The sequence below is a fragment of the Orcinus orca genome, chromosome 2, assembly GCF_937001465.1.
Source record: "Orcinus orca chromosome 2, mOrcOrc1.1, whole genome shotgun sequence".
In the NCBI taxonomy this organism is placed as follows: Eukaryota; Metazoa; Chordata; class Mammalia; order Artiodactyla; family Delphinidae; genus Orcinus; species Orcinus orca.
This window is the reverse complement of record NC_064560.1, coordinates 23,760,187-23,782,889: the sequence shown is the minus strand read 5'-3', so window position 1 is coordinate 23,782,889 and position 22,703 is coordinate 23,760,187. Positions and strand designations below refer to the sequence as shown.

The window sequence follows — 22,703 nt, the reverse complement described above, 5'->3', positions numbered from 1 at the left end:
TGATATAGGTGAAGTTATCTTTCTTTGGTTGGTTGCTGGTCATAATTTGTTTTTTTAGCTGCTTTTATGGTTTTACCCATTTTGATACGTGGGAGTAATTTTGTGAATGAGCTTTAATCTTTCATCTTTTATTTATTATTTGTACCACTAATTACTTTCAGCAAAGACTTGAAGATGCTTATTGTAAAAGACACAGATACAAATTACATTTTGTACATGCAACTGTTTAAAAAAATAAAGCCCAGCAAATTATATCAGTTTCAAAAAACTTAATATAAATTTAATTATTTCTGATTATTTGTGTGCTGACTGGTAATGCTGTGAACTAACCGGTAATGTATTGAAAGGCATGGTTGATTCTTATGGTGTACTACGTACAGAGAAAGTTACAAAAATATGGTTTTTTCCCTAAAAATATCAGTAAGCTTAAAAAAATATTTTCTTTCTCCTCTTTTTTCTCTTTACCCTCTTCTCTATATTCTTGTTAAAAAGTTTTTTCCTTAAGATATTTGATTATGGTATAAGGCAGCTAATTTAAGCATCTGTTTATCACTGCCTGGCTAGACTGAATGTAAAATTTCAATTGAATTACCTCCCAAGAGGGCTTTGAGCTCTTAGGGTAAAACACATCATTTTCTCTTTTCTCTCCCGGGATTGTCAGCAGAAAGAATTCATCTAAATAGTTTACATGCATTTTGAAAATGTTGTATCTACTGGACTTAGCTCTGTTGTTTGCGGAACGTTGCCAACATAAATGGAATAGCTACTTTGCTTGTTAACTCAAGCACAATGGTGTTATGTGGTCTTACAATATGCGTATAAATTGTAGCAGTGAATGACTTTTGCTTATAGTTAACTTATAGCCAGTTTTCATATTAACAAAGAAGAGATTTTCCTCTTTTAACAGTTTGTTTTCAAAACCTGGATGTTTTGAAACATCAGTCATTCATTCAGTCATTAAATATTTATTGAGCAATTTCCATGTATACAACTTTATATATTACAAAATTCAGATATACATTGTAAATGCTTATTTTGCCACTTTTCTCTGAAAGTTTTGGGTTTTCTGTGCACTTTCATCTGTTTCGTAAGGGCTTGGTTAAGAACTAATTGATTGAACTGAACTAAACATATCAATAAACAAATTCAGTGTATTCTGTCTGTCAGTAACTATAGCACAGACAGGTGTGTCAGCTCCTGAGCTTTCAACGTGGAGGACTCTTCATTCCTTTTTTCAGATACTACTTTCATAAGAAAGCACCGTAATTTTCTTCTCTTTATTCTACTTGATTGCAAAAATTTTGCAAATATAAAAAATGCAGATGAAAACTCGATTGCTCCAGTTTTTCTTCTTTTACAATAAAAATGATTATTTCAAAAAGCAGCACATAATATTTCAAAAATTTTAAAACTGTGTTAAAATATTAAATCTTACCATGGCAAAATAGACTATATTGTCAGATTAGTAAAACAAAAATATTTGTTATCTCTAATCATTAGTTCTGCTATAAAGTTTAGGTTGGTTTTTGAAACACATTGGGGTTTGTTTGTTTGTTTTTACAAAATTCCAACAGCATATGTATCTGTTGGTTGATCCTTCAGTTGGTCAGTTATCCATCTTTGAAATGTCAAAGAATCTAAAATGGAAATCATTCTTTATTACATTATTTCAATATATTAAAATTTATTTTATAAGTAGGCTTTAAAACACAATCTTGAATATTTGAGATGTATATTGAGAAAGTTGCTAATTATTTTGTGAACTCTTTATCTTTTAAGAGAATAATGTCAAGGCCTAAATTACTGAAAGAAAGCTTTGTTATTTAACAATGAATTAGTATAGGCCTTACAGGGAGGAATGTTTTGTCTTTGGTTTTGAATTTATCATTTGAAATGTATGTGCCCTTTAAGATGAGATAAACATGTAAGAAGTAGGGAGGAGCCATTCAGTGTGTAAGTTTCTGCAAGTTGTCCTGTGAGGTGACCCAGCAGAATCCCTACAGAGCCAGGAGTTCATTTTACTGGACCAAACTTTCATCTTCTCAGGTGTTTTTCTCTGTGCTTTGTGTATCTCATCTGGCTTTTGTGCCTTAGATGCTTGTTTCCCTTCGTATCGTTGATTGTATTTGTCACTTCTTTTCACTCCTATAGCCGGATCTTTCCTGGTCGTCTTCTGCTCTGACTGCTTCCCCTTCCTTCTCATTGATCCCCTTGCTCTCAGCACTGTCCTAGCCTATCTGATGTGAGTTTACCACAGTTCTCTCCTGCCCGTCCAGCTTCAGCTGCTTACCTCTCTTTTGCCCATATCAACCTTTTATCAGATATCCTCAGTCCTTATTAGGAGCTTTCTTATATAAATTCATCCTCATAATTAAAATACCACCTCTTTTAATATTTCTGTATACCCCATGTCTATTTAATCATCCTTCTCAAAAGAACTCTTGAAGAAAAACAGAAAGAAACAGGGTCAGTTGTCTTCTATCTTTAACCGAATGTTTTGCCCAGCAGAGTAGGTACAAAGGTCAAAATACATTTCTTCTTTCCTACTGTAATCGTCTGCCCTGTATCACCAAAGGAATCGCACATTTTATTTTATTTTTATTAGGCCTAAATCCTTACCCTTTTCCATTTTTATGTTGTCTTGAAATAAACTCTCAGTTGACAATTAGCTGTTCTAATGGAAGCAATGGAATGTAATCCAAAGTTGTAGTTACAGCTATATTTGCCTTGGGAATGTTGTACATTTTAAAAACTTTCCCTTTCCCTAACCAATAAACACTGTTCAATGTCATAAATACTGTCGCTACTGTCAGCAGGGGGTCTTAGCCTTCAAGGTTCATAAGAGCAAATAAGAAGAAAATGACCATATAAGGTAGAAAATAGTAAGAGAGAAAAACAAAAACAACCAGGTAATTGTTGCCTGTGTCACATCTCAATGCTGTCTGGTTTCAAATGTAGGAGAGGAGGTATCTGGTCATCCTGGCAAGTGCGGTGTGCTATGTGAGTGAGCTCCTTGGTTCCTGTTTGGCGAATGTACATTGAACTGTTGAAAGTGGAAACATGATTTTCTGTTGGTCAGTGTTTTAAATTGGAGTTCATTTCCTGGAAACCTCTTTTCTATTCATTTATTCAGTCACTTAATGTTTATTGAGCACTTACTATAAAAATATCAAAATCATCTATGAACATTTTATATATGTTTATTGAATATATAAAGTCAAATATTTAATATGGAACTATTTTAATGTATTTTTCTCTTAGAGAATTTTTCTTGATGGGCTGGGATATAAGCTAAGACTATTTAAATATGAGCCTGATGATGTTTTGATCAAAAATACCTTCCTCTTTTGCTCTATATAGGAAGGCTTCATTGCTCCAATAACCTTCAAACTGTATTCAAAGTAAGGTCTTTTGCTCTTGAAACATTTCATGTTTTCTTTGATGTGCTTTTAAGCTCCTACCTTTCTTCACATGGTAAATCCTAAACAAGGGGCGGCTTCCTTGGTGACTGCTTCAGTGAGCCCTTGCTCCCTGTTCTATCGGCGCATTAGATATCTGCCTAGAATATTTGTGTCTTCCTTTTCAGCGATGTCAGCTGTTTTGGAAAGTTCTTGATATATCTGTAATGGCTTCAGTTTCCCGCTAAAGTTAGAGTTTGTGACAATTATTTCTCTCCTGAAGCTAGCAGACAATTCTTACTTGTTTCTTAGACATTTCACAGCTCTGCCTTAAGCATTTTGAAGAGATGCTTAAGACAGATACTTTTCTTAAAATCAGTGCATCACATTTCTTACTGATCATTGACCTGTCGGCAGTCATTACCTTAGGAGTCTTATTTACAATAAAAAGGAAAAGAGGATAAAAGCAGAGGGTTCCTGGTTGAGTCTTGGTAAATTGGGCCATGATTCTAATTGGGGAAAAAAAACAAATGGGCTTTGGAGTGAGATTTTCCATTGCATAAATTCTTCCACTAATTGTGTGGCCTGCACGTTGTATAGAACCTGTGCTTTCTCATCTACAAGATGAGGATGACAGTACCTCCTTCGTAGGGTTGAGGTGAAGATGAAATGAGATGATTCGCACAGGTTTCCTGGCATATGGTGGACTTTCACGGCGTTGGTGTTGCAATCACAAGACAGGGACCAACAGTGCCTTCAGTGAGTGTGGGGCTGACTGTGTGAAGGTGGGAATATCCAGTTGGGCTAGTAACTGGACTAGTAAAGGAGTCGAGACTTGACTTGGGCGTAGCGGGCATGGAAAGCAGAACAGGAGCGTCGGGGCAAGAAAAGAAGAGGCGTGAGGTTGCTGATGGCAGATGAAAGCAGGTCCCAACTGTTGCTGCTGATTGATCCTCGTGCTTAGTTTACCTACCCCTGGAATCCAGTATGGAACCTTGCTCTATTCCATTATGTTATAATATAAAGCTATAAAGCTAGGTAAAAAGCAAGTCTGTTTCAACCTTCCGACTTTCTAAGAAAGTAATAACCCTTCTCTTTGTTGTTTCTCCCAGATCTTTTAATGTTGTGCTTTGGTGAATGGGGGTGGGGGTGAAGAGCAAAGCCAATTCTTGCTGAACCCAGACTCATCCTGGGTATGGGGCTAAGCTCTTATGCCATCCTGTGACTGTTCCCAAGGAGCGGCTCCTAATACCAGGGCGCAGGCAAAGAGGGGGCTCATACAACATTGCATCTTAGACAGTTTCTCTTCATTTCTCACAGTTTCTGTAGGTCAGAAGTCAGCTGGGTTTTCTCCTCAAGCTCTTACAAGGCCAAAGTCAAGATGTCAGCCAGCCTGAGCTTGGGGCCCCTTTTCCAGTTTTTCTGTGCTAGCAGATTTCTGTTCCTTGCGGCTGTAGGACTAGGGTCCCAGTTCCTAGCTGGCTGTACTGCCCACGTTCCTTGTTCCCTCCCCTCCATCCTCCGGCCAGCAAGGGCCCATCAGGTCCTTCTCATGCTTTGAATCCCTGGCTTTCTTTCCTGCTACCAGCCAGAGAAAACTCTCCTTTTAAAGGATCCGTGCCATTGGATTAGGCCTCCCTGGCTCCTCTCAGTTTTGCATAATCGTAAGAGCGGAGATCTCATACTCCCGGTGGCACTCACACTCAAAGGGGAGGGCACCGTACACAAGCGAGAGCTACTTTCAGAGTTCCGCTTACCACAGGTCGTTTGGCTGAATAAAAAGTTCTAAACTGGTATTTATTTTCCTATAGAATTTTGAACAAATGACTCCATTATCTTAGCGTTTAAAAATATAGTCAAGAAATCCTGTACCATTGGGAATCCCAGTCATGCATATCCTATCAGTATTTTCTCTCTAGCAAATTTGGATTTTAGAATTTCACTCGGATTTGCCTCCGTGGGGGTCTCTTTCTTTGCTTTCATTGTACTGCTGGGCACTTGGTGGACTCTTTTAACCCCGTTCTCTGATGAGAAACCTCACGTCTTCTGCCAGAGTGAAGAAGGAGTAGGTGCCTGGACGCTTACATTGGGAAGGCCATCTGGGGGCTGACTTGTAACCCATTCAACCAGCCCCCCTCTGGTGGCCCCCTGCCCGTCCTTCAAGGGGTCTGGTGCCTCTGATTCCCCAGCTTTTCCCTGTCTGTCCTGGGAAGCAGAGTGTTCACTCATTTGCATTTGCAAGTACTTGAAATATCAACTTGTCCTTTCCCTTCACCTGGCCACCCCTTCTCCATCTGCTAAAAACAGCGACGTCTCCACCTGTTATTCTCTCTTCTCCTGCTTTCTTTAGCATTGTAGGTTTAATATTGTTTTAAGTTTCTTTAATAACTTTTTGGGGGGGAGGGCAGGAGAATTGGATAAGAACAGAAATGAATCCCTCTTTCATTCTGCCATCTTGCTTCAGAAATTCTGCCTTTGATTGTTTAATCATGATTATTTATCTTGCTTTCACTATAAAATTCAGTTTTGTGACACAGAGGACCAGGTTACAACATAGTTCTTTTTAAAGTCAACATGTAAATGTATATGCCGTGTGCAACAGCATGCTAAATGTTGGGAAACCAGACAAGAAAGGCAGTCTGTGGCCTCAGGAAGCTTCCAGTCCAGTTGATGTCGAAGAACACAAAGGAACACAGAGGGAAAAAATGGAGGGAAAACCTAAATGCCCAGCAGTGGGAACATGCTCTGGACTATAATGTTAAGTGAAAATGGGATATAGACTGTTTAGTGTGATTTCAGTTATACAGGAAAAAAATAGAAATGTGTGTAGAAAAAATTAAGAGAAAATAAAAACCCTAATTATATTAACAGTGATTTTTATCCCCCTAGATTGTGGGATTTGGGTAATTTTAAAAGAAAAGTACCTATAATTAGGATTCCCTTTTCCCCTCATTTTCTTCAATTGCCATATTAACTAGCATCTACTTATGTTAGTGCTTGTTTATTTGCCTCCCCATTAATTGTCTACTAGAATATTTTGGATAGGAGTAGGTATTTGTATGATGGTGTAAAACTTACGCCAGAGTAAAATTCACTGACTGGATAACTTGGCTAATTATCCCTGCACTCTTGCCTTTACCTAAGGGTTTCAACACCAGAAATTTAGCCACTGCTTCCCATTTTCCCCGTTATTTCTTATTGTCAAAGTAAGTCTTCTATTCTTTAAAAAAGCCAAGAAATGATGAAGAGTACAATAGTCTTATATACATGTTGATGAATTACACTTTTAATAGAGACATTTGTCTCAAAATCATGTTAATGGAGAAATAACTAGAATACTGTATCATTTCTTGGGATTTTCATTGATTTGGGGAGCTAGAATGTTGCTGATAAAATGCATGACTATTTTATATGTAACTACTTGGAAGACTGAACAGGGAGCCAGTGAGCCAGCTACTATTGTGTAACTCTGCCAGGAACCAGGAAACAAGCACAAACATTGTATAACGCTGGCATCTTTGAAAATGTGTGCCATGTGGACTGTGAGATCCAGTCTTGGAAAATAGAGTAGAAAGTTATGAAATGGTTCAGATTCTTTGAATTACTACAACAGAAAAACTTTTTATAGAAATTGTCACACATAGGATATATTTAAGAAGCAATTTTTCCAATTTTCAGAGAGATTTCATAAGGAAGGCGTTATGCAAGCGAGGCACACCTACTTGTAGGGTCTTGTTTGTTTTTAACTTATTCTGATTTACAGAATTTTTTTCTCTTTAGGATTCATATTAACAAAGATTTTCATTGGGAGCATGTGAATTTTATCCTAAGTTAGCAAGAAATCATAATTTTTAAAATCATAGCAAATTCATCACAAAACAATTCACATTTAGGATGCCATATTATCTTTAAAATTATTTCTTAAAGTCATGCTTCATAAAGTAGTAGTGTATATAAGTATTTATAGTTTCTTTCAGCAGGCTTATGGAAACTTTCCACATGTTCAGTTTTTTTTTTTTAAACCCAGACCAATCATCCCAAAACAAATTTTTAGCTTACACATTTAAAGTTACTAAGATCCATTGCATTTGATTATAATTTACTTAAGAATGCTTCATATTTTAAAACCTATTTTCTTTATGACGATTTACTTAGGCATATACTGTCAATGATATTATTAAAGCTATTTGTAATGGAGTTTAAATACTATAACACTTAATGTATATCCTTAAGGTAAAGAAAAAAAAATACTAGAAGAAGCAAAATTTGTAAACAAATAAAAACATTCTTGGAGTGTTTCCAAACCTAAACATAGTCCATGCCACAAAAGTAAGAAGTCTTTTTGAATGAAGTTAATTACCCACAGAGTGCATGTTGGTCACTCTTTAAAATTCTTATAAAAACAAAGAAATTAATTATCCAGTATAAAAACGAGTCATACTCTTTCTGGCAAACATTCAATTAACTTTTTAGTGCTTGCTACTTAATGTTGTTTTTGACCAACCAACCATTGAAAACTACTTTCCTTTGAAATTGGGCTTGAGTGGAAAACAGTGTTGCATGTAGCTGTTTAGATGGCCTGTTCCATTGGATCGTCAGCTTCTTTCCCATGATCTGTGAATTCAGTGGCTCGTTATATTTTAGACTCACTGTGAGGCTTGCGTGGAGCCCAGTTATTTTGTGTGTTTAGTGTTTAACAGAGTTAACCTCTGTAATCTATTGGGAATAATCAGGAAAATTCCTAAATTAGTATTTCATATTAGAACATTCCAAAAATGTCATAGCATTAAAAAATTTTCCATCTGATCAACTAAAGCTGGTAACAGTTACATTTAATTTTTTTTCCAGATAATAAGTGCTTGCATTGCTTTTCTTTTTGATATTTTGACTGATAAATACCTTTTGTTTTTAAAAGCTATATTGCAAATTTGATAATTTTAACAATTTTCCACATTGGCTTTTTTCTTTGAACACACAGGTAGGTACGTGTGCACACACACACACACACACACACACACACACACACAGCCCAGGCTTTATTTTCTGAACCATTTGACAGTGATTGCAGATATTATGACACTCATCCCCTGTATGTTGATACTTCAGCATGTTTTTCCTAAGAACAAAGACATTTTTCCTACATAACCACAAATTAACACACTTAGGAAATTTAACATTGATGCAATATTATTGTCCAATATTCTGTTTTCCCAATAATGTTATTTGTAGCTATCTTTTTTACCCCTCAATTCAGGACCCAGTTAGAGATCACACACTGTATTTTAAGTTCTATCTTTTTAGTCTCGAACAATCTCTTAGCCTTTTTTCCTCTTAAACCTTTTACTATAGTGATATTATTGAATAGTCCAGGCCAATGTGGATTTTTTCCTCATGATTAAATTCAGATGGAAACATTTTGGCAACGATACTTCATAGATGATGTTGATTCCTTTTCAGTGTGTTACATCAGAAGATGTATAATGTCTTTTTATCCAGTTTGGGGTTTTTGGTGATGATGCCAGATGCTCTTCATTGTAAAGGTAACTTTCCCCTGATGAGTGTAAGGGGGAAGAGTCTGAGACTGTGTGAATATTCTGTTCCTCAGCATTCATTTAGCATTCATTGATGATTATTGCTTAATCAGTTAGTATAATCGTGGTTGTAAGGGTTGATTTTCTGTTGTTTTCATTTCTTCTGCATTGGAATTCTGTCCCTCTCCCACTTTTATCCTCCTTTTAAGTTATTAGGCAGGGCACAGGATTCTTTTTTTATTCGATGTTTAATAATCTGTTCCTGTCAGCATAGGTCTATACAGTCGGCCCTCCATATCTGCAGGATCCACATGCGGGGATCCAACCAACCAAAGGTTGAAAATACTTGGGAAAAATTTGTTTAGAAAGTCCCAAAAAACAAAATTTGAATTAGCTGTACACTGGCATCTATTTACATAGCATTTCCATCATGCTAGGTAATGTAGGTAATCAGAGATGTTGTAAAGCATAGGAGGAGGTAGATTATGTGCAAGTACCGTGCCATTTTATATGAGGGACTTGAGCATCTGCAGATTTTGGAGATAGGGGATGGGAGGTGGTTCTGGAACCAATTCCCCTCAGATACCAAGAGATGACTGTTCATCTTCTTCCCCTGTGAGCGTTGGAGTTTGAGGCCCCTGAGGTAGACAGTCCAGAGCTGACACCTGTCAGGTGAGGTGATAGTTGGGAAGAGGAAACGGTGACAAGTGCGCACTCAGAGAAGTGGGAGAGTCGAGAGAAGCGTGTGGTTTGGGGGGAGCCAGTGATTTGGGTAGAGTTTTTCCTAATTTTAACTCAAAGCATTGATTATTTTCTCTCTTTTAGACAGAATCTGTTTATCTTCATATACAATGAAAATATAAGTATCCCTTACGGTCCAACTTCATTCACATTTTGAATTTTGTTAGAAAGAGTTCATATAGCTAGAGATGCTTGTGTTGCAGTCTATTTTTGAATGTTTTTATGAAGTTTACAACTCAAGGGGTAAAAATATTGCAAGGCAATAACATTACTTTAGAAACTTAAAATTACGCAAAGATTCTGCCTTATGGAGTTTGTACTTTCAAAAATTGTGGTAAATGCTCCAATTTTAGGCAGAAAGTTATATTCCAGAAGTTTTTTTGGCAACCGCTAATCAGGCAGAAGGGAATTTAAATAGGATGGCGTTTAGTGAACTACATCACAGGTCATTAAAGATGCTCCCAGGATAGGAGCTGATGCTCTGAAGAGACTCTTTGGCTGCTTGAGTACTTTAGAGTATATATATTATGCTTCTTCTCTTGTTGTCTAATTCTTTTCCCCCAGCTTTCCTTTAATTTTTCCTACTGAAGTTATTGTTTCATGGTGTCGTCTTTAATTTGAATATCAGATGGTAACAGTCCTTTCCATTGCTGGCACATAGTCAAGAAGTAGAAAAAAGCAAGATATCTGATAATGCCCATGTTTAAATAGAGCAGGGTTGGATTAGTCGGTACCCCTTCTGACAGAGCTAGCAGAGACAGGTGGTAACCACAGCTACACGATTCTTATTCAAAGGAGAAACCTTATGTTTGCTGATTAGGATTACCATTCTGAAGTTCTCTTCTCCTTTCAGAGGTAAACTTTGGAAAAAAACAGTAAAATTTGGAAGGATTTAGGAAGGTGGCTGTTTTGGGAAAACTTAAAGATTTCTGCTGAGTTGCTTTTAATTTGCCCTATGGAACCAGGATGGCAGCAACAAAAACATGGTATTCTTTTGTGGATCTCTTATAGCTGTTGACACCCCTAACCTAATAGCATGTTTCATATCTGACACTGCACACGTGAAGTCTAGCCTTTCTGACACTCTGGACTTTCTCCCATGCATCCTGGGCTGGAATTTAGGTGACTGTCCTTGGGCAAACAGTGTTCATTGGGCCAACTGGCTTAGCCTTCTGTAGACTCGAATAGCTTGAATAACTGATAGCAATCTTTGTGCTCTGAACCCCAGGCTCTGGCACATGCAGGGCACCACCAGTGCACACGGGAGCTCTGGGGTTAAAGCCGAGGTACATCCACATCTCTGGTCGGTCGTTGTGTTGTTGCCTTAGCACTCGGAGCACCAGGAGACCCAGCGGTCCTTCAGGAGGTCTGACACTGAGACCTGACTTAGAGCACAGAATTGTCATGCTCGTGAGATTGTCTAAATCCAGTGTTTCCTGAAGTGTGAGGTGCACATCCCTGCTGGCAAACAAGGTGATATTAGGTGACAAATTAGCGTTTAAGTTTAGTTTTTGTATTTTAACGTATACTACAAAAACATAATTAACACAAGGATCTGGTGATTTCACAGGTATTGTTTAGAACAAGGCTAAAGTGGGATATAAGTTAAAAATTAGCTGAATTTTAAGAGAAATAAAGGGATAATAATCCACACTTTATGCCAATATTGCAAAAAAATGGTAAAGGTAATATACAAATGCCGGAAGTTTGGGAAATACACAAATGCCAGAAGTTTGGGAAATACTGCCTCTGTTGAACCACAGAAAGAAAAATGAAAAGTGAAATGTCTTTCCCAAAGTTAGGTGGATGATTTGTAGTATAGCCTTGTAGTGTCTTATCTTTTGTATTGCCTTTTATTTGCTAATTATACCTCAGGAGAAAAAATACCGTACGTTACTAGTACTGCCTGTTTTTTCAGAGTGCTGCTGTTTCAGACAGCCTGTCAGGTTTCCGTCTGTCTCTCTTCATAAAAGGAATACTAGTTTTCTGTTCCCCACACTTTATACATGTTGTTGTGTTCTGCTTGCTGTACTGTTTAACTTAGAAAATAGATTGCAATCAGCCTGACCCCTGGTTGAATATCTTCTTAATACCAACTCCTTTTCTTTTTCCAGAATATTCAGGATGTTAATTATTTTTCGTTAGTTTGGGTATATGGGTGGTTGTTTTAGTTTTTTGTTACTTTGGGGAGAATAGAATTTTCTTGGGACTTAGTACGTTTAGTTTATCACTGGCTTGCTTTCTAAAAGGGTTATAAGTCTACATTAGAAAAAAATAAAGCACAAATCAAACTGTATTTATTAAAGATAAGGTTAAGCTGCAGTCATAAAAAGGCCAAATAAACAGTGGCATCAATAAGACAGGAGTTCAGTCCTGCAGCTACCAATGTGGCTGGTCTAGGCTTGCAAGACAGCTGTCTTTCCCGAAGTCCTTCAGGGACTTGGGTTTTGCCATCGCATTGCTGAGCTGTCCCCTAGGAGAATTGTCCCAGTCTACTTGGGGGAAGCAGAGTTACTGCCAGCTGGGTGTCCCCGAATCCAGCGAGGCTGTTTTGACTTGGAGATGACCCACAGTAACATGCTGCCGTTCATACCCACTCGGCTCTCCTCTGGCACACGCCATACCTGGGTTCGAGGGAGGCTGCAAAATGGCATCTCGAGCTGGACCACCCGGGAAGAAGGTGAGAACTAAATTGTAAGGGACAATTAGAGCAGTTTCCATGTTCATCTTTTTAATGTATTTATCTCCCAGGTAAGCTTTTTCATTAAAGAGAAGGTTCTGTGTCTTAGTTTGAAAGCTGCTATTATAATAATGTGGAACCATGAAAGGTTTTTGGCAAGAAGGCAGAATGATTAGATTTGTATTTTAGAAAGAACATTCTTAAGGCAGTGTGGAGGTTGGACTGAAGCTGGAAAAGACTGCAGGGAGGGAACTAGTGCAGTGAGTTCTGCAATAATCAGCAAAAGTTGGTGGAGACTTAAACTAAGTCAGTGGCAGCAGGAATAGACAGAAGGCGATCGGTTCAAGAGATGCTTAGGAGTTAGAAATACTAATGATTCACAGTCATCTCTAGGATTTGCCCTGTGCCCACACGTGTTGATGATTCCCCGTCAAAGCCTTTATTCCCGTTTCCAACCTGCTATAATTCCGTTGTTCCCTTCCTTCTCTGTCCCCATCCCCTCTATATAAATAGACATATACTTTTGTTTTTCAAAGCAGGTGCCACAAATTCATGCCTTCCAGTGCCAGGAATTAATGAAAATGATGAAGGAGCCTGGGGGTCTGGGCGGAACCTTTGAACTAGAGGGCGCCTTCCCTGTGGAAAGTGGGTGGCCTGGGCTGCTGCTGCTCGTTAGCCCAGCTGTTTATCCTCGGGCAGGAATGCAGGCTCTACATTGCCAGGTTTTTCAATTTTAAAAGTAGAAACCTGAAATGTCCTGATTTTTAAATGTTGGTAACTTTAAATACTCTAAATTCTAACAATAGCTATTTCATGGGGTGGCCACAAAGATTAAATGGGTTCATAAATAAAAAGGTCTTAGAATAGTACCTAACACCTTGTGTCACCTGTACATCATTGCCTGCATCCCCATCTTCACGTCCACCTTCTCTCCTACTTCTGCGTTACTGAGAGCTGCTAAAAAAAAGTAACAGTAAAGCATCCAGGCTACTCCATGCTTCCAGAGTCACAAAACACATAATGAGACAGAAGGGAATATCAGACATTTTTCAAGCCACGGAACCCTTTCTTCGACAAATGCTTACATGGAAACCTGGTATGTAAGAAAGATTAATTTGGATGTGTTCTGTTTGAAGTGTTTATGAGGAACTGAATAGAGCAATGGTTCTTCAACTGTAGTTCAGGTCAGAATCACTTAGAAGGCTTATTAAAGCACAGACTTCTGGGCCCTAACCCCAGAGTTTCTGAGTCAGTGGGTCTGGGATGGGACCAAGAATTTTCTCTTCTAACAAGTTCCCAAGAGATGCTGCTGTTGCTCGTGGTGTTCTCGGGGGACCACATTGAGAACTATGCTTAGAGGTTACATGTTTTACATCAAGAGACTTGCTTTGAAAGGAAACGAATCTGAGGAGGTGTGTTACTTCTCAGCCAGGGCTGTGGCCATCCCCTCTTCCTTGGATGCCTGTTGTCCAGAATGTGTTCAGTGGTCTTGACAAAGCTGGTCCACTGGCCAGCAGCATCAGCATCACCTGGAGCATTTTAGAAATTCAAGTTCAAGGGCCGCATTCCAGACCTGCTGAACCAGAATCTCTTGGGAGCCCAGGATCTGTGTTTTTTAAAAGCTTTCTGGTTGATTTTTTTTTTTTTTTTTTTTTGCCGTACGCAGGCCTCTCACTGTTGTGGCCTCTCCCGTTGCGGAGCACAGGCTCCGGACGTGCAGGCCCAGTGGCCGTGGCTCACGGGCCCAGCCGCTCCGTGGCATGTGGGATCCTCCTGGACTGGGGCACAAACCCACGTCCCCTGCATCAGCAGGCGGACTGTCAACCACTGCGCCACCAGGGAAGCCCCTGGTTGATTCTTTTACATGCCGAAGTTTTGAGAACTGCTGGCCCTACTCAGGAGTTGAGAACAGCTTACAAAACGCCCGTGGGTAGAACTCTGTTCACCACTTCCACGACTTGGCCTCCACCAGTGTCTACCCCTCAGAGCAGCGCTTGTATTAAATGAACGGCCCTGACTCCCTCAGGAGCTTCCGTGGCCTTCACTGTTCTGGTGTCATTGGCTAAACTGCTGCATCGGTTCACAACTTAATTTCAATAAATGATTCAAATTGTAGGAAATGAGATGGGATGACAAGCCAGTTATGTAGAGAGGGTGATGAATTAAATTTTAGAAATATTATTTGTGGTTGATGGCTGCAAATTTAGGGCAAAAGGAAACTAACATCATTTATTAGTCTAACATATGCCAGATGCTTTACTAGGCCCCATTTAGTTCTCATAACAGCCAAGAGAATTACCACTGCAAAGCAGGTAAGGGTATCTTCATTTGCAAGAAGAGGAATCAACTAGGAATTGGCAGAGGCAGGATTCAAACCCAGGTATTTATGGCACTAAAGCCTCTGCTCTCGGCACTCTGAGCTCCCACAGCCCTTAATCTCCTCCTTAGGCTGAGCACTTATAATCTGTAACCACAGAATTTTTCCTGCTGTATTTGGCAGGACCTATCTAATAAATACCTAATGTATAGTACGATGTGTTGCAAATAGGCAGCACTGACTACTGTAGCAAAAACATTCCTAAATATCAGGGCTTTTGAAATTACTTCTATATTTTATAAATTTTAAACATGTTTCTGAGTATAATAATTCAGTTAAAATTACTTTTTAGGAACATTAACCTAACTGCCAACCAAAAGCTAGGAATAATTTGGTGGATTCTGACCTGAATTTAAATATCTGTTTGTATATGGACTCATGAGCTGGGCCAGAATTTTTAAAATATACAGCAATAAGTTCAAACCAGGAATAATGCATACTTTCTTATGTGGGACATAATTTTCATTCATCCTGCAGACATGTGTTGTTGGACTTACACAGTGTACTTAAAGTCTTTTCTTTTGTTGCCAACATTTTTAATTTGAATAAGCTTTCCACACCAAATAACTGGTTTTTAGATCTTTCCTTAAAATTTGGAAGATTTGGGAACACTGAGCTTCCGTCCCTAATGGCCACAATGACCTGGAGCAGAGACTCCCCTCTCTAGTGTGCTCTGTGGCACCTTCATGTGGTATATCCAGCTTGCTTTACTTGTAGACCACACTTTCCTGGCCCCTAAAACATCTGGGTTTGGGACCCCTACTTTAAACAATGCCTAGGCTATTACAAGGAATCACATTCACTCTAATAATTTTGTCATCCAGGATTCTGAAATCAGAACTATTAGTGATTTACGTATTCTTTTTATGTACATTTGTTTCGGGAGCACTTCTTTATATGTGATAGGAAAGATATTGTGCTCATTACCTAATCGCTCAGGAAACATGTGTCTTTGAGGAATTGAAATGGAAAAATAAAGAGCCCGTAGATGAAATAAAATTTGAACTTGAGTTTATCTATGAGAACCAAGTACAATTAGGAGAAAAATTCTTAAATGGTAATTTTTATGAGTAAGAAACAACATGGTGTAGTGGGGTGTAGTGGAAGAAAGGAACAACAATTTGGGATACTTTTGTTCTGGGACTAATTAGTTTTATAAGTTCAGTAACTTCAGTAGATCTTGATTTCATCTGTAAATTAAGACTGAATGACCTAACCCTTCCAGGTATGGAAGTTACGGTTTTCTTAAATTTGGAAATACATGGTCATTCTGAAGGAAAAATCTACCTTCAGCTATCTTTGGATATTACCAGGTGCACCAGTCAGAAACTTGAGCACAGTAGAGTTAATACAAGTAGATGAGTTAACATTTTCCCCCCAATCCAAATCCCAGCCAGCAGTTACTTGCCAGTGGCTTGATCTGTCAGCCCAGGTCCTCTGACCTGAACAAATACTAATTGGGGAGTGAACTGCATCCAGGTGCTTTTCTGTTTCTTTCTGAATTGGACCTCAGGATGCCCTCTGCTAGTTACTTTCACTATTGGGTTTTTAGATAGAAGTGAAATAAGAGTAAATAAGGGGTTTCTTTTAAATGCGGGTTTAAGGTGAGAATGTCACACAGCACTGCTATTTGTCCCTGCTGCTCCAGGCAATACCTGGCATCCTTTTCCTACCTCTTCTCTCAGAAATAATAGAAAGAGAGAAGTCAGAAGCACTTCCCACTTCTAAAAGGTTGCCAACCCAGTTATGCCGTAGGTTTTAAGATTAGTGTTTAAAATCCTTTTCAGTGAGGAACTCACCACCCAATTTACAAACCTATGTGTATAAATGCATCTTCTCCATCTTCATCTTCCAAAGAGTCTTCCTTGCCTCTTACTTTCAATTCCTCAACAACACACAGTTGCCCCTATGCCAGGGACACTCTTCCTCCCTCTCTTCAAATCATCCCAGTGACAAATTGTGACAATACTAAAAGTGGGACAACTAGACGTATGTGCCTCTAGTGTGACACAACAGGAAGCACACTGCATCACCCATGAAGGGCTCTTGCCAAGCAAATTGAACTTGAAGGTAATTAAGACTTTAGATCCAGCTACATGCTTATAGGAAAAACAGAGGGTAGAGGAGCAAGTGAAACAGTACCATGAGGAGGGAAGCAGCTGAGCCCAGAGTGGGATATTCTGCCAAACAAACGACCCAGCAAATGAACAGCATGAAAAGGAGAGGAAGGCGAACTGTTATTGCCCAAAAGAGACTTATGGGTCATAGCAGCTCATTGCAATGCATGGTCCTGTTTTAGATGCTGATCAAAGAAACCAACTACAAAAACACATTTTTGCAATTTTTGAGGAAATTTGAATATGAACCATGCATTTAAATTCTTATTAATTTTGCTAGGTGTGCTAATGGCAGTGTGGTTATACATACTTTTTAAATGTCTTTTCTGTTAGAGATACATATGGAAGTATCAATATTTTCCGGTGAAATAACATAATGTCCGAGATTTGCATTAAAATACACAGTGGAGAAGGGTGGTAAAATACACTGGTTAGTTCCTCGTCCTTTAGGTCTTGACTTAACGTTACCTCCTTGGGCATCCTTGGCCAGAGCCGGTGTTTGCCCCATCCCATTATTTTTGATCATGTTGTTTATTTCACAGCATTTATCATAAGTGGTAATTAAGAGTTTGTGTTTATTTACTTATTGTCCTTCTTGCCCCCAAACTGTAGACTCCAGAAGGACGGGGACCATCTCTGGTTCACCACTGTATACTCAGAAACTAGCACACTGTGTGGCACTTGGTAGGCAGTCAGTGAATATATATCAAAAGAATAAATGAAAGAAAATCTGATTTCATACAATGTTTGCACTTGAGTGTTTCCAAATTTGGACTTGCACTGTAGTTTGTCATAGTCTATTGTAAATGTCTAAAGCCTCTTTGCTTACCTTTTTTTGGTGAGGGTGGGGAGAGACAGTACGTGCTGCCTAAGCTTTTGTACTTAAGAACTCAAATATGAGATAAATATGGACATTTTAAGTAGTAGTCTCTTTAATAGTGGGCACCTTGTCGTTAGCATTGAAGGTGGAGCAAAAACTTTATTGTTAAATCATTGACCCATTAGTCCTTTCCATATATGTGATAAACATGTCTTTACAACACGCACTTATCATACCTTTGTATCTCACGCTTTCTCCACGCCTCAGTGCTTTCATGAGAATCCTGTTGCTCTTACCTTTGTTCTCACTTTCCTACAGGAGTGTGAATTCCTGTTAGAGTTTAGGAAGAGGACTTTTTAGGCTCCTAAAGAACTATGTCATCCTAAGTTTAACGCCGTGTAGCTTTTAAAAAGCCCCAGTCTCGGTAAGAGTCTAAACGGTCTACTGTATCTGTTGTATCTAAATGAGTGACCGGTTTGTAAATTGTTTCAGTGTAGTTCTTTCACTTAACCCCAAAGTGTTTAGTTTGGATGCTACCCAGTAGTTACTTGTTAAAGTACTACACAGAACAGAAACCTTTTTTTCAGCCAGGTAGCTAGTTTCCTTTGTTAATGGATTATTACATTATGTCTTTGTCTTCAGGTAATTACTGTAGGTATTCCAGTTTTGACCGTGTTTTTAAGTTGCATGTATACAGAAACTAAGTGTGGAATATTCAAAAAATTTTAAAAGGTTTTTTGTTATGGAAAATTTCAACCGTATACAGAAATAGAATAGTGTGATTAATTAATTTCATGTAACCATCACTCACCTTCAACTCCCATCAGCTTCATATGTGGATCTTAGCTATAAAATGTGTAAATATAAGAAATTAATTAATTTTAAGAATATAAGAACTGGATTAATTCTAAAAATGTCAGTGTGTTTGTTGATATATCTACATGTATCTCAATTTTAGTAGAGTTTGTTTTAATAACGAACACCACATCTATTACATAATTTTCTATTTAACATAACCTCTCAGCTACCTGAGCTTGTAAAAGGCATGTCTTTCCTATCAGGTGAGATTTTAAAGTATGCAGATTTAATTTGTAAATCCCAGTTTAACTGCAATTAAAGGAATCTTTTAAAAACTCAGTTTTATTTTTGTGTTTATAAATTTGAACTGTCATGTATCTTGTTGCTTTAAACCAACCCAAGAGTGTATATAGTTCTCTTTTTTTCAATACTGGTTCCTTATCTATTTTGTTTACTATTTGAGGTATATCCTTTATCTTAAAACATAATGAATAATTTTGAAGTAAGTTAATGGACTGACCAAAAGTAACTGAATTGGGCTTATACTTATTTATCTAATTTTCTTGAGAAATATAGGCAGTATGTTGTATCTTAGAAAGAACTTAGGCTTCAGAATAATAGGGACCTGGGTTTGAAGCCTCTCCGCTACTTACTAAGTTCATTCATTCAACAGATATTCATTGCATACCTCCTATGTGCTCTATACACATAAGCTCATTTTTTGACATGGGAAGTATATACATCAATATATATACATCAGTGCACAAAACAAACAGGGTAAATCCTCTAATTGTGCCCGCATTTTAGTTGGGGAGACAGACAATATAAAAGTAACTAAATAAACATTTGACAAAATTCCAGATAGTAGTAAGTACTGTGGAAAAAATAAAGCAAGGAAGGAGAGTGAGGATGGGGAATCAGGAGAGGCGGTACTTTGGATGGAGCAGTCAGGGTGTCATCAGAGCAAACCTGATAAAAAAAATCCAGGTGGATGTTGCCCCCACCAACCTTGTGTATATTTTAGGTAAAACTATTTCAAGCAGAGGGTGCAGCAAGTACACATGCTCTCACACAGAAGCAGGCTTCACATTTTCTAGGAATAACAAGGTAGTCTGTGGCAGCACAGGGCCTGGAGTAGATGGTAGGAAATGAGCGTGGAGAGGTACGGGGATTTGAGAGGCTGGTAGACCTTGGTATAGAAGAGTTTGGATTTGTTCTAATCTAAAGGCAGTTTTCATCAAGGGAGGGGCATGATCTAATTTGTGCTTTGACAAGCTCCCTGTGGCTGCTCTTTGGAAGACCAGCAGGTAGGGGTCAGGCTAGGAGCCTGTTACCAGGCAGTGGGAGAGTTGGTTTGCATTACAGAGGTGGCGGTGGAGGCGCTGGCACAGGGACTCGATAATGTGTGGGGTGTGGGGTGTGGGGAGAGGAGAAGGCGCAGATGCCAGTGAGGGAAAAGGCAATTAAGAAGGAAATACTTTCGAGAAGTTACATAAGAGGAAAACTGAAAATGGCCCAGTGGCTTTGGCAGGATAGAGGCCGTTGTTGGCCTCGACGAGAGCAGTTTCGGGAGAGGGTTGGGGATGAAAGTCTGATTGGAGGGGTTCGCAGAGCAGACGGGAGGTGAGCAGTGGAGGCGGTGAGCAGGGCAGTGTCAAAGCGCGTAGACAGGACAGAGCAGACGCGTGGGAGAGCAGCGGGGCCGAGGAAGGGTCTTGTGTTAGTCTAGTTTTGCTTTTCAGATTGGAGATGGCATGGTGTCTGCTACTAGGAAAGTTCCGCTTGAGAGGAGTCAGCTGCTGGGTACCAGAGAGCCTCAGTGGAGGAGCGGAGTCCTTGAGTCAGCCGGCCGATAGAGGAGCCGCAGGCAGTGCTGGTTGCTTCCACTGGAGACAGAAGCAAAGTAAGAGGCCGTTAAGGGCCGAGAGGGAGAAGGGGGATGTTGACAATTTGATTAGAGAGGAGAAGGCATGAAACAGTCTCCAAAAAGATAGGAGAGAGAATTATCTAGAGAAGTGTAGGATTGCCAGGCAGTGCTCTGGGCCCATTTGAAATGAATGTTTCTGTGTTCAGAGAGAGTCCAGATTTAGCCAGTTGCGTAGAAACTTAGGGGAAGTGAAGAGCTGGATTTAACCAGGACTGGGATTTGGCCCGGCCCGGACCATGATGGGAGACAGGAGCAAGCCCGCCGAGAGGCCGCAGAGTGATCCAGCGTTGGTCTAAGGCGCCCAGCCTGGGGAGAGAGGGCACTGAGAACATGCGGAGGGTTGGGTGCCGAACCCATAGTGGCTCAGACTCTGTGATTGTCCTCCTGCTACAGACAAGGCTCCGGGTGGTCAGGCAATGTGCCCACCAGGAAGGGGTACACGGAGTTCAGCTCTTGGCATTCAGCCTTTGAAACCACTACACTGATATTGTTTGGGTCACTTGAGTAGAGGTGGAGAGAACAGGAAACTGGGGACTAGAATCTTCCAAAAGCAAAGAGGACTAACTCCTTGGGCCAGAGATGAGCACTACAAGGAGAGTGGTGCGATGGTACCTGCTGGTGTGCGCTTCTCAGGGAGCGCGGCGGGGACGGTGGTCGAGAAGCAAACGGGACTCACCTCACCTCGGGAAAGCTTGGCATGTGGTGCATGAGAGAGAACATGGCGCCAGTGGAGGGGCTGTCATGGAAGTAGTATCCTCAGAGGTTTCACAGAAGGTGAAAGGAAGCCTTTGCAGAAGACCCTGGACACACAGCTTGTGAGTTTCGGAGGCAGAGTCTGGGCAGATGGGGCTGGAGAGCCATGCGGGAGTGAGGCGCCTGGTGATGATGGATGGACAGCCTGGGAGGCCTAGCTTCTGCGATGAGAGGAGACGGGTAATCGGGGATGTCCAGTGAGGCATCAGCCTTGCTTTCCTCTGAGCAGTCATGTCTGCTCTATGATAGGCCCCTCCTGGGGTTTGCCTTTTCTGCCCCTTGCCGCAGCGAGGTAGACAGTATTGAGCCTGGGAGGGGCGGCCCCACCAAGAACCCAGCGGTCCTTGCTTCCCTCTCGCAGAGTGCGTGGTCCTGTGATTACTTGGTTTAATTGTACATGTGAGCAAGTCATGTGGCCTTCCCAAGCTTCAGTGCTGTCACCTGTAAAACGGAGATACGTCCAGGCTTGCAGGTATTTAAGATTTAGAGATAATGTATGTGTAGAACCCCAGTAGGTTCTGGGGATATAGCAGATGCTTCATGACATTTCCCCCCAATATGTACATAGACAGGTATATATATATAAAATGCTTGGGTCATTTTTTGGGTTTTCTCCCCCACTAGATGAATGCTGTGGGAATTGTGTGATCCCAATCTCTGTTTATAATGTTGAGGTTTTCATGCTGTCCATTTTGTTCTGAGATATAAATGATAAAATGTATTTCTAGCGGTCTTATCCGCAGTAAAGTCATATTGATTTTTGTGTAGCATATAATGAAATAGAAAATAATCTCCTGGTGTCTATTCTGTATTATTCACAGAAACAATTTCTAAAGAACAAGTCTGCATTTGTACAATATAAATGCCTTATCTTGTTTACTTGACATAAACTGTCATTTTTGAATTCAGAACAGAGGTAACAATCGCAGTTAAGGGCTTCCCTGGTGGCGCAGTGGTTGAGAGTCCTCCTGCTGATGCAGGGGACACGGGTTCGTGCCCCGGTCCGGGAAGATGCCACATGCCGCGGAGCAGCTGGGCCCGTGAGCCATGGCCGCTGAGCCTGCACGTCCGGAGCCTGTGCTCCGCACAGGAGAGGCCGCAACAGTGAGAGGCCCGCATACCGCAAAAAAAAAAAAACAAAAAACAAATCGCAGTTAATTGTTGTCCTTCTTTAACATAAAATGGCTCAACCTGAAAAGCGTTTTGATTTGCAGGTAAAACATTTCTGAAATAAAGCTTATATTTTTGCCAAATACTTTAAGGAAACTTGGTAGCACTGAAATAGAGTGAAACTGTTTTTGTCAGTTTAGAAAGTTAATAATTTTGTTAACAGTGATTTATACTGTAGCTAAAAAGCTCTTGGTAGTTTCCCAAATCTTAAAGCTAACTGACCTTGCATTTGAACCCAGCTGTAATGTAAACATTTTCTTGAGATGGTGAGGGCTAGGGCCAGACAATCTGGAGGATATTAGTGGTATTCTGTTTGAGGGAAGTTGGAATCCCCAGATAATTCTCAGGAGCCCTTTTTTAGGTCAGAAGCTGTCTTAGACATTGTATATTT

The 22,703-nt window shown here is 39.9% G+C and overlaps 1 protein-coding gene across 1 annotated transcript in view; it reads left to right on the top strand.

The window, feature by feature from the left end:
- The window catches only part of TAF3 (TATA-box binding protein associated factor 3), a 152,236-nt gene that overhangs the window by 65,838 nt on the left and 63,695 nt on the right, over positions 1–22,703 (top strand). The gene's annotated exons all lie outside the window — the stretch shown is intronic.